This window comes from Electrophorus electricus, chromosome 3, assembly GCF_041902795.1.
Source record: "Electrophorus electricus isolate QZ-2024a chromosome 3, ASM4190279v1, whole genome shotgun sequence".
NCBI lineage: Eukaryota > Metazoa > Chordata > Actinopteri > Gymnotiformes > Gymnotidae > Electrophorus > Electrophorus electricus.
The window spans coordinates 1,982,611-1,995,000 of NC_137499.1; the positions used below are offsets into that span (position 1 = coordinate 1,982,611).

A 12,390-nucleotide genomic window follows, 5' to 3' on the forward strand; every position below is an offset into this window, starting at 1 on the left:
TTGACTGTGTTTTCTTGTCCCTGATAAAGTGCATACGGAGCAAAGCTCGCCAGTTACTTCTGGGAGAGCTTGTAGGAAGAAGCTGTAGTTCCGTATTCTACAGTTACCGACGCGTGCTTGTTTCGAACAAAAAGGCTGTTGTATAAGGGAAAAATATGGATGCACATCCATATAAATATTGGCATAAGCTTAGTTTATTATATCAGAAGTATCTCGAAGTATGGCGAACTTGTGTAGCAACCCTAAGAGCACGCGTGGTCTCGCGGACAAAGTTTCTCAGAGACGGAACGAGCGATTAAATATGTTGCGATGTTTCATTTCATAAATATCACCATAAATAAACACGCGACCGTGTCTACAAATATAAGCGCAAAACGGCAGCGGCCGAATAAAGCCAATACCGCTAAATAAAGAAAAGACCGCACCGCGGCGGCGCGTTTGCGGACTTTCGCTGCCTCCTTCCCACTCAAACTCTTACTCCGCGCTCTGCTTAATTCCATATTTCCAATTCCCGATCATTACTTTCCTTTTTCCTCCTTCATCTATCTATCTCTCTATCCCTCCATCCCTCCTCCTCCCTCCCTCCCTCCCTCCCTCTGCCCAGCTCTCTCCTTTGCTGGATCTTATTGATCCAGAAGGTGGCTAATTAGCCCTTCCCGTCGTGCCTGTGTAATGAAGCACATGCGCACTGAATTAATCACAGCCATTTTTTGCAGGAAACTAATTAGCAGGAATAAAGATCCAAAGAGTTTTTTTCTTTTCAATCATCAGATCTCACTTTCACCTCTTCCTCTCTCCCTCCGACACAAGATTCATCGCCTGCTTTGCATCCAAATTATTTTTATATTGCCTTTCCAACTAATACTTGGTTTTTTTACTCTCCGCAACAACAATGATCTTTCTTTTGCCATCCTAAACGCAAACTGACCCAAACGGACTGCCTTGATGGGATCTTTAGTCCAAGCGTCTCAGTACTGGATTAAAACGCGAGGATCTCGTAGCGGCAACACAAACATTGTAAGTTTCAACTTTGCTTTCTCTCTTTCTGCCTTAGCGACAGGCTTCGCTCCTTTTTACTTCCAATAACAGGCTGCGCGACGCTTTTCGGGGTCTTGCGCTGCCGTGCCCGCGGCGAGCGCTCTGTAACGGGCAGAAGGAGCGGGCGACCGCCGGATCCTCCCGCGCAGGTTGTTTCATTTCCTCGCCTTTATTCGCGTCGTTACCTGGGTTTACATCTGGGCTCGTCCTCGCTCCTCTCGCGAATGGAAGAAAAAGGGCAAGACAGCGATCCCTTCTCCGCGCAGCTGACCACAAACCACGGATTTAAAACGCATTTCTGCATTTCGGCGCATTCACAGTAGTCCAGAAAAGTCTCAGTGTTGTGAACGGCGGTGTTGTGAAGGGAGCGGCGGTGCGATCGCGGTCCGTGGAGCGGAGGGAGGGCAGCGGGAGCTGCGGCTGGTCGTAGCCCGGAGAGGAGCACGTTAGTCCCGCCCGTGGCTCCGTCTGCGTCCGCTGCGTGGGGAGCGGCGACTGCCGTTCCGTTTTTACGCACATATGCCCGCTCGTCTTCTGCTCTCATTTTCCCGTGTTTTCCTCCACATATGTCGTGTTGAATATCCGTTTTTGGACAGCATCTTTACTTTCCCAGTCCCTTTCGTGTTGAATTCTCTCCGCCCTGCGTTACATTTCAGTTCCTCTACTTTTTTTTCGCCAGCATTTCTTTTTATTTTTCATTCCCGTTCGCTTTTCCAAGCGTTGTTAACGTCGATGTTTTTGGCGGATTCCCAGCCGGAGTCACATACAGATCGATCGCCGTGTGTGTGTGTGTGTGTTTTGTGAGTGTGTCGGATGTACACGGGAGCCCCGGGTCTCCTTCATGACACCTCGGTTACGGGAGCGCAGAGGACGGGGACACGGCCGGGGGACGGTGGGGTGGACAACTTAAAGACGAGACACACTCCGAGTTTGTGCGTTTGAGGTTAAAAACGTAATGCGTGGAATCCAAATCAATGCATTTCAGTCGGACACGACCACAAGCGACATTAGTAGTAAAATACTCTTTACGACGTTATCTCGAACGCATTATCGACAGGGTTAGGAAGACAAATATCACATGTATTGCGAATAAATTCGCGTTAAAAAAAAAAACAAAAAACAAAAAACTTTTGCTTCGCGAAGCGTATTTTATATTGTCGATGTGAGCTATCGAATAATGAAATAAGGGGGAAAAGAAAAAAAAAGACGAGACAGCACACAAATAAGTTGTAAAGGTGTAAGTGAATGAACAGTGCAGGTGTTGCATTAATGGAGAAAAAGGTGAGATGGAGATTTTAGCTAGTTCCTCCGAGACACGGCCAGATGGGCAGGACAGCGGAAACGCAATGGCTCCACGCAATGAAGCCAGCACGCCGAACACCTCGACATCCACAAAACAGGGAAGAAAACACAGAACACACACAAAAGGGAAGCACACAGAGACACGGGGAGAAAGACAGAAGCAGACCCGCGACTTTTCGCGACTGAGAGGCGGGCGAGAACCTCGTTTCGCCAGTGGAGTCAGGGATGTGCTGGGCTGGGGAAGGAGGAGAGGAGAGGTTGGGGTCAGACGGCAAGAACGAGGGGAGCAGGGGTCACCGAGTGAGTGTGAGAGAAATAAAAAGGGAAGAGAAGGGAAAGCCCCATATTACCAGCCGCGGGACCAGAGCGGACAGAGGGAGATGGTTGTGGGGTGTGTTACTGGGTCACACAATGCCCGGCACCAGAGACTGTGGGGCTGAACAAGAGAGGAGGGGAAAGTGTGGCTCAAGTCTGGACGACGACAACAGAACCAACCAAAGCAGACACCCGCAAAGAATCCTGGCGAGTGAGTCGTGTGCTGGGGAAAGCCAGAGTGCAGGGTTTGAGACCGGTTTTCTTCAGAGAGCCTGCGGAGGAAGGCGTGCCTGGAGAGGCACACAGAGAGAGAGAGAGAAAGGGGATAGAAAAGGTTAAATAGCCATGGGCCATACCGAAGGAATCAGGAAAGAGGTTGGAAAAACATGACTCTACAGACCTTTCATCTTGCCGTCTTGTCCCAGCTAGAGGGACGAGAGGCTCGTGAAAGGACAATGCTCACTGCTCTATGCTCAGCACAGAAAACCAGGGGCTTTTTGGGGGGGGGGGGGGTTGTTTTTTGCCTGCATCTACTAATAACAATCTAGTCGTACAGTCTACGGCTGCACACATTTCGGGCTGTGTGCCACATCTGTTTAAGATAAGTCAGACAGGAGTCGTGCCTGCATATACATAATACTTTTATTTGCCTGTGTTTATTTTTCACAGTGGGGCATGGAGGCCAATGTGCCCCCCCCCCCACCCCCTCCTCCTTTTTTTTTTTTTTTTTTTTTTTTTTTTTTTTTTTTTTTACACTGTCCACTCCATATTTTAATTTTTGGATTTTTTTGAGAGCGTAATAGAAGGAGAGAGAAGTCAGGATTTTTCCTCTCGGCTCTGTGGTTGAGGGCTGGCAAGCATTACAGGCGTCACACTGAAAAGGATCTATAGCATATTACAGGTGCTGTGCTCGCTCTCTCTCTCGCTCTCTCGTTCTTTCTCTTTTATCAGTGCAAAACAAAGACAGCAGGCGTGCTCTCTGCCATCATGCTCACTCTTTGGACACTCCTCAATGTGACATTCATCTTATACTATTCACACTTTTTTTTGCAAATAGTCCCGGCATTGCATTGCCATAACTAGTTTTATTTTAAGATGGTGCTTTCACTTTAACGATTCCTCGTGGCTGCGTTATGCTTCTATTTTTCTGAAATTTTGTAGGATCGATTTGAATATTCCGAACCCTATCTTACCGATGAAGCAGATAAAGTGAATAGCAAAGTGAATTAATAATTCTGTTTTGCTGTTCAGTCATGCGGTTTGGGTTTTTTGTGGTGGCTGTCTGCTGGAGTGCGAGCCAGCAGCCGAGCGTGCGAAATCTCTTCCTGAGATGTGGCGGTCGTGAGTGCTGTGGTTTAAGACGCCTTGTCTTGCCCTTCTTCCTCTCCTTGCTCCATATCCTTGGATCCTTCTTCTCCAGACCGTTGAGAGACAGTGAGACTGTGAGACCCTGTGCGTCCTCCCCACGGCTGGGGCGTCTCTTCACCAGCACAGTTTGTCTTGCTTCTGTTGTGGAGTGTTAACTTCACTCGATCCCTGACATGTTCAGGTCAAAGCACCCCAGACACCTCTCTCTCAATTTAAATAACTGCAAAAAAAGAAAATGCTTATTTGTGTTTAGATTTTTGAAGGGCGAGATCCTTGTATGTGTGTAAATCTTGTCATTATAGTTTTTATATTTTTACATCTTCTGTTGTCATTCTTGCTTTTACAGAAGTACCTGCTTGTGTAGAAACACACGGTACCTGTTTCTGCTTTTTGGCTCATATGGTTCCAGTAACATGGCTGTTGTTGTTGTTGATGTTGTTGTTGTTGATGTTGTTGTTGTTGTAGATGGAGGCAAAGTATTATTATTAACATCACGTGCGCAATGCTAGAACATCTGAGCATTATATGTGTGCACTGTTGTGCTCATAAACCAAGTCGACAAATTATTATTAATGTGTAATAATGATGATAATAATGTTAATAATGGTAATAATAATAATAATATTAATAACAGTGTTATTATAATAGTATCAGTAGTAGTAGCAGCATTGCATTGTTCCAGTGGAAGCGCGTGGTTTCAGGGAACAGGTAGTGCGGGTCTCAGCCTGGTTCTGGTCTGTCAGCGTTGCTGGCTGATACTCGTGTGTGAGCAGTGGTAGCGACACATGGCTCCCCCACGGCGTCTCCTCCCGGCTACCTGAGGCCTGCTCTGTGGCACCTAGCTCTTCCTCTTAGGGAAACACGCTGATTGTGTCTGGTGCCAAGTTTTCTTAGGTGCGGTGTATGATTGAAGACAACGGCGTGATGAGGTGGTGTGTCTAAATATAGGGGTGTGCGTGGACATTGTTGTAGCGTTGTGGGAAAATACCCCTCCGCATTCGTTCTCTCTCTCTGACCGGCATCCTTGAGGTCAGCTCTTGTCATGTCCTCAGTTGTAGAGAGCCCTCTTTGGGTTGATATCGGTGTCAGGCCACTCACTCTGCTCAGTGTTGTAACGGTGTTTTGTTTTGGCTCTTATAAATATTTGTTTATTTGTTTGTTTTCCCTGTCCAGGTACTATTATAGGCAGCTGTGTACTTACTGTGCAGCTTATTATATGCAGCTGTTAATTATTTTCTGCCAATAACAATATTCTGTTGTTTAATTTTTGTGTATTTATTTTGCTTTTAGATTTTTCAGTTTGATGAAGATTCTTTTGGCAACAGGAATTTTATGCACATTCAGTGTAGATGTTTGTTTTTGTGTTGTGGATATGGGACGTGTGTGTGTGTGTGTGTGTGTGTGTGTGTGTGTGTGTGCGCGTGTGGATAAGTCGATCGCCATCATGACTTTCCCATTAATCTAGCTGTGTTGTGGGGCCAGGGAAGAAAGCAAGCGCCCCCTCTGTTTGCCAAAGGGTGGTGTGTGTGTGTGTGTGTGTGTGCGCGTGTGTGTAAATTAGGTTTGCAGGAGCAGCGGGTCCGATTACACACTGTGGTTTTGAATATGCAGCTCCGTGCAGCCAGGACCAGTTCTTCCAGTCTCTCTGTGTGCTGAGGTGCAGGATAATGGCCTACGTGTCAGTGCCACCATTAAAGAGCCTGGCCTGAGGCCGGCGGGGGCGGGGCCAGTTGCTGGGGGCGGGGCTGGGGGCAAAGGCGAGCGGGGGAGGGTTAGGACACTGATACTCAGGTGTGCCCTACCTGTGAGGGCCTAACCCAGCCTGGCTGGGTCCACCTACCAACCCCTCTCCCCCTCTCCCTCTCTCCTCCCCCTCCCCCTTTCTCCTCCCTCTCTCCTCTCTCCTCCCTCCTCCCTCTCTCCTTGCATGTCTGTTTTTCTGCCTTGCTGTCGCTGTCGTTTTTTTTTCTTTTTTTTCTTGGCATCGCTTTCTGTGGTTTGCTGTTCCACAATATGTTATCATGTTAACAATCTTCAAATCATTGTGGTGGAGGTTAGATTTACGATGAGCAAGGTGTGTGTGTGTGTGTGTGTGAGTGAGGGAGAGCGAGAGAGAGAGAAAGTACTGTACATCTGTATTATAGCAGTTTTGGTCATATATTACAAATAAGGGACCTGTTTTCCTTTAGCTGCCAGAGTAACCAGCATCTTGCAAGAGTGCACGCACACACACACACACACACACACACACACACAGAGAGACATGTGCACACACAGATTCCCATTTTTGCAATTTAAAAAAAAGGAATCCCTAACTCTTCCACTTCCCAGACGTTCCCACACACACTACATGAGCGGCAGACGCTTCTCTGTTGGGTCTCCCGTGTCTCTGTGTGTTAGACGGACCAGCACAACAAGGGTCCTGAGGACACAGAAGAAGCAAAAACATGCTGTGGTGAATGCAGGTTTAAGGGGTGTGTGTGTGTAAAACACACATGTCTTGTGCTTCCCCAGACCTTTTCTAAAACCTGAGAAAATGGAGCACACAATCAGACACAAATGTACTGTGTGTTAGTCTGTAATCAGGCACAAATGTACTGTGTTTGTCTGTAATCAGATACAAATGCACTGTGTTTTTCTGTAATCAGACACAGATGCACTGTGTATATGTCTAAATGTAGTAAGATGCCACTATGAGGTATAATTTTTTAAGAAGGAGTCTGTTTATATAATATTGTTAATACAGACAGGGAAACTTGTGTCCACATGTAATTATGCTGTTAACTATATTTGCTAAAACTGATCAGCCTTAGTAGTGGAGTGTGTGATGGCGGGTGTAGGTGATGCCAGGTGGGTGGTGCTTTATCCCGCCGGAATGGTGGGCAGTGGTGCGGAGCAGCCTCCTCCACCCTGCTCTGCCGCCACCACACCGTCCCTGGATCTCCCACAGTCCTGCATCCAGCCCTCCGCTTATGATCCTAAAGAGTGTGACTGCATGAAACATGGAGGAGCCGCAGAGAGACCGGTCGCAGAGAGACCGGTCGCAGTCTGTGGTCTGTGGCTTTGGCTGGAACCCTGCTGTCACCTCCAAACCTCACCTCCACACCTCACCTCCATACCTCACCTCCACACCTCACCTCCATACCTCACCTTGCCATTATCAACATGTTTTTGGTCTTGAATTTTCTGGCCATACTGGTAATACTGTGAATGGGTATTATGTAACTGAACTAGTAGTGCTATTCTGTGTGAGTGAGTTTGTGAGAGAGAGGGAGCGAGAGGGAGAGAGGGAGCGAGAGGGAGAGAGAGAGAGAGAGAGAGAGAGAGAGAGAGAGAGAGAGAGAGAGAACACACATGCAAGAGCTTGCAATTTTCATAGGCAAATCAACAGTCCCTCCAGACATGGTGCAGGACACTTTGTCACAGCCGTGCCCCAAATTCCTGGGCTGTTACTGAAAATGAGCCTGTGCACAAAACTCCGTCTCAGGCACGGGAAAACCAACTGAATTAATGCCTACATCACTTAATATTGTCATTATATATATATATATATATATATATATATATATATATATATATATATAAATATTTACATATAAATATTTGTCATTTATTTTGGCTCTGCATGTATTTACATATATAAATATATATACACACACACACTGTGTGTGTGTGTATGTATGTGTGTGTATATATATATATATATATATATATATATATATATATATATATATATATATATATACATATATATGAATTAATTAAAAATATATAAGATGCACAGTATACGACGCAGAGTTAACATCAGCTAGAGATGCACCATAACCAACAAAACGTGCCTTCAGATATTGCGGCTGTATCTAATTATTTTTAAACTAATCTCTTGCCTTACCTTTCGATATAGATTTATTTATTTTTTTGTAGCTTGTATTTGTCTTGTTGCAACTCTGTTTGCTGAGATGGAGCTTAAGTCAAGTACTCTGCAGCAGGTGTGTGGATTTGATTTGTTAAAATAATTTGATTTTATGAGGGAGAGTTGTGCGAACATAGAAGGGTTTCATGTTTGGAATCACACAGCCTACATTGTAGTAGCTTTATTAACAGTTTTCTTTCTATTATGAAACAGCAGTGTTTAGCTACACGGCTCCTTCTTGAAAGTTCTATATAAACATTGTCTGTTGGGTTTTTGAGACTGACTGTGTTTGAGGTTTGAGTGTGTTTGAGTAATAGGCTCTAGTCAACTAGCACTGTGTGTGTGTGTGTGTGTGTGTGTGTGTGTGTGTGTGTGTGTGTACATATATAAATTGTTTTTAAATTTTTATTTAAAAATTTTATGAATGGTAGGTAGACCGTGTGTATGTATGTGGGATATATGACACAGAGAGAGAGAGTGTGTGTACATATATAAATTGTTTTATTTTTTATGAATGGTAGGCAGACTGTGTGTGTGTAGGTTGCAGGAATGCTGAACAGTGATAGGTTAGACCCTGGCACTTCCTCTCTGTGTACAGTACAGCTTATCCCCCTCAGGATTAAAGGCAGAAGAAAAGGGTGAGATGGCCTGGCTGCTCTGCTTCTCCTCTCCCCTCCTCGCTCTTTTTTGGACGAGGGGGGGGGTGTCTTCAAACAAAACAAAAAAAGCATGATTCATTTGCTAATGTTCGACAGCCTGCTCTGCTCCCCCATGGTGAATCAGATGAGGAGGAGTAGAGTGAGGGAGAGAGAGAGATGGGAGAGAGAGAGAGAGGGAGGAGTGAAGCCCAGTTCGTATTCGATCCTCCCTTTATAGTGCCAAGGCCCAGGAGCTCATCCAGACCATTCTCACTCTGGGATCTATTATTTTGGTCTGAAATGTTACCGGGGATTTCTGAAGTGTGCCGTCGAGCGCAATAGCATATGTGTGTGTGTGTGTGTGTGTGTGTGTGTGCGCGTGAGCAAGAGAGAGGCACAGAGACTGAGCACCTATTACCAACATAGGTTAGGTGGCCGTGCGTGTGTGTGTGTGTGTGTGTGTGAGACAGCAGTGAAAGGGTTAAGAGCCAGGGATAGCCCCTTTGTCTCGTCGGTCCTCCTCACCATTGTTTGGCTGGAATTGAGCTCAGTGCACCTCACTTGACCACTGCAAAGCAGTAAAATGGCCTCTAAGTACCATAGAGTCTCCCTCTCTCTGACAATACCTCTGGCCTCGCTGCCTCACACACACACACACACACACACACACACACACACACACACATACACACGTACCACTACTCACACCTGAATCATATAGTTTTACCTATGGTGTTTTAAATTATATCATTCTGTTAAGTAGTTGGTTATTCAATAAAAACTACATTTTTAAAAAAATAAAACCCATTTTTTCCTTGTAGACACTGAACCATGTAATCTGTAGCCCGACTAGCCATAATAAACACCAGTCAGGAAGAGGATGCTAATATAAATTTTACTCTCTGCTTTCTTTTATTTATTCAGTATCTTAATTCTTGGTTTGACAAATAAAATGGGTTTAGTTTATAAATGCTCACATTGCAACATTGTGACATTGAAAAAAGAGCATCTGAACGCCGAAGAAAAGGGACTGTAATTTACTATCTTGGAATAACAGAAAATGGAATTTACTGAAGGTGCACAAACAATGTTTGTTTTTTTTTCCTTGTGCACATTTACATATGTGATTACATTTTCCTTTGTTGCTGGCACGACACGGTTTGCATCAGAATATAATTAAAGTTAATACCTTCTTACTCTTTGTAGTAGGGCCTAGTCAGTCTACTTGCTGTGCGTTATTTTGTGTTTTCCTTCTGTGTGTGTGTGTGTGTGTGTGTGTGTGTGTGGGAGCAGCCTGGGCTCATATATCCCTGTAAGTCAGGCCTTCTGCTCTATCAAACTGGACTGTCAGCACTAACTTCCGCTTTTGATTACGTAATGAACATGTTTACCCTCATTTGTCAACAAGTCCCCCAAGTGATGTCAATAACGAGCAAATTTGTCACGTTAACGCTAAACTCGGTTATTATTTTAAGCTTACGTGTCTCCCGAATTGCTTATTTATTTATTTGTTTGTTTGTTTGTTTGTTATTATTATTATTTTTTACCTCGCATTGTTTTTATGTCTCAGCGGTATAACGCGAGCGGCTCTGTCAGTACCGCACACGCGAGTTATGAAGGAGATCTAATGAGCGCGAGGGCCTCGGTGAGCCCCGTAATGGCCCAGCGCCTGCGTCTCGCGCCACGGCGGTGGAGGTGCCGTCGTCCTTGATTGTAACTATGATTGTTTACCTCACGGCGCTCTCTTCCTCCCAGACATTATAATTAAAAAGGAGAAGGAAAAAAAATAATCTCGTCTCTCCCTGTCGCCTTCCTATCACGGGCGTGCTTAATGAGGCGAGAGAGGGACGGTGCTGATTGGTTTGCGGGTGATGCATGTCCTGGGAGAGGCCGGCTGATTGGCCGGGGTGTTTAATTGGCACTGTTGGACACCCTCCTCCCCCTCAAGGGTGTAACCTGTTTTTGCCAGGTGCAGTACACTTGGTATTAAGTGTTATATAGAACCACAATTAAATCACCCAGGTCTCTATGTAGTTATTACACCTTTCTTGTCCATGGAGAGACGTCTGGATGTTTTTCTATGCACAGACACACACACACACACACACACACACACACACACACCATTCCTAAATAAAATCGGATGTTTTAAGTGGGCATGTTTGTGAGCCTAAGATTCTTAAGCTGAATTGCTAATTGCTAAGCTGGGCTGAGGGATACAAACACACACACACACACACACACACACACACACACACACACACACGAACAGCCACATCCACACACACACACACACATGCATACGCGTGTTATATGTGCCTTACAGATGACTCCTACATGACTGTTTTGTCGTGGTCTAATTGCTGGCGTCTGCAGGTTGTGATGTGTGTAGCCCACATCATCGTATTATTTTCTGGTTTTAAACCATGATGGAGCCTGTGTGTGTGTGTGTGTGTGTGTGTGTGTGTGTGTGTGTGTGTGTGTGTGTGTGAGTGTGTGCAGACCGGGTGTCCAGGATGAGCTGACGTATTAAGGGAGGAGACCATGTCTCTGGGAAGTGACTGAAGCCAGACAGTGGATCAGCTGACCCTCAAGCATTCCCAGCATTCCCAAGTCCAGTCAGACCTAATGGCAAAATCCTGCAAAACTGAGCTCAGATCAGCAGGCCTGCCCTTCTTGTTGACTATGTCAGCTTCCTCTGAGCTTCACCAGGCTGTTTTGCCAGTACACACTTCGACTAACGCTGAGTCACTTGTTTATATTTCATCTAATCCTCTCTCACTCCAAACCTGACAGGCTCGGTGTTGCCGTTGCTCTCGCAGACGGTTCGCGGATGGCTTAGAAAATGCAGAAATTCACCTGACCAGGCAAACCAGACTCGAGAAAGCAAAATGGCACTTAATTGTGTGTGCATATGTGCACATTTGTGAGCATGTATGTCCGTGTGTGTGTCCGTGTATGCACGTGTGTGTGTGTGTGTGTGTGTGTGTGAGTAAATGTGTGTGTGTGTGTGTGTGTGTGTGTGTGTGTGTGTGTGTGAGTCAGTGAGTGACTGACAGGGTCATGGAGAGGTGAAGCATAGGCTGGGTACTCACATGCAACATTCATGGATTGGTTACTCTGTCAGGTGCTGGGCTTTTGTTTCTGATTTCTACACCTTTTACTTTCTGTCCTTTTGTTACAAGTATGGAACAAGCAAGATAATATTCTCTCTCCCTCTCTCTCTCCCTCTCTCTCTCTCTCTCTCTCTCTCTCTCTCTCTCTCTCTCTCTCTCTCTCTCTCTCTCTCTCTGACCTAAGGCATGTAATGAGCCCGGCTTGTAGAGAGCTAGCTCTTAACCGCCTGCGGTTCCTGGAAGTCGCTACGGATCTAAAGCTAATTTGTACAGTGCTGTGTCGGAGGCATTAAGTTGGCAGGAGCAGTGGAAGTCTTAAAAGCTTGCATGACAAGGGTGTCAGATTTTGTCTGTAAACGTGGAGGTGGAATTGCGGGTGCCAGGTGTTCCTGTCGGATCGTAGCGGGAGAAGCCGGAGCATGTCGGCACCAGTGTGGCGAACGCAAGACGGAGCACAGGCTTGAGTGTCCATTCAAAACTAGCCCATGCCAGACTGGAACTTCCCCTGCAGAGCTTTGTAGGATAAGCCTTTGTTTGGGTGTGTGTGTGTGTGTGTGTGTGTGTGTGTGTGTGTGTGTGTGTGTGTGTGTGTGGCTGTGTGTGTGCACATGCGTGTGCACTGTGTCCTGTCAGGGCTTCTGCCTTATAGGTGGCAAACATTTCAAAACGCACAGAAGTACACACACGCGCACACGCGCGC

The 12,390-nt window shown here is 45.8% G+C and overlaps 1 protein-coding gene across 3 annotated transcripts in view; it reads left to right on the top strand.

Annotated features, from left to right (window-relative positions):
* The first annotated feature begins 440 nt into the window (after positions 1 to 440).
* The window catches only part of zfhx3b (zinc finger homeobox 3b), a 131,966-nt gene continuing 120,016 nt past the window's right edge, over positions 441 to 12,390 (top strand). For 2 of the 3 annotated variants that reach the window (XM_027007437.3, XM_081709237.1), the window contains exon 1: positions 441 to 1,017. The gene's annotated coding sequence lies outside the window, so the exon portion shown is untranslated. Of the gene's footprint in view, positions 1,018 to 1,816; positions 2,867 to 12,390 lie in introns of those variants that run through there. The other variant, XM_081709230.1, reaches the window with a different exon arrangement.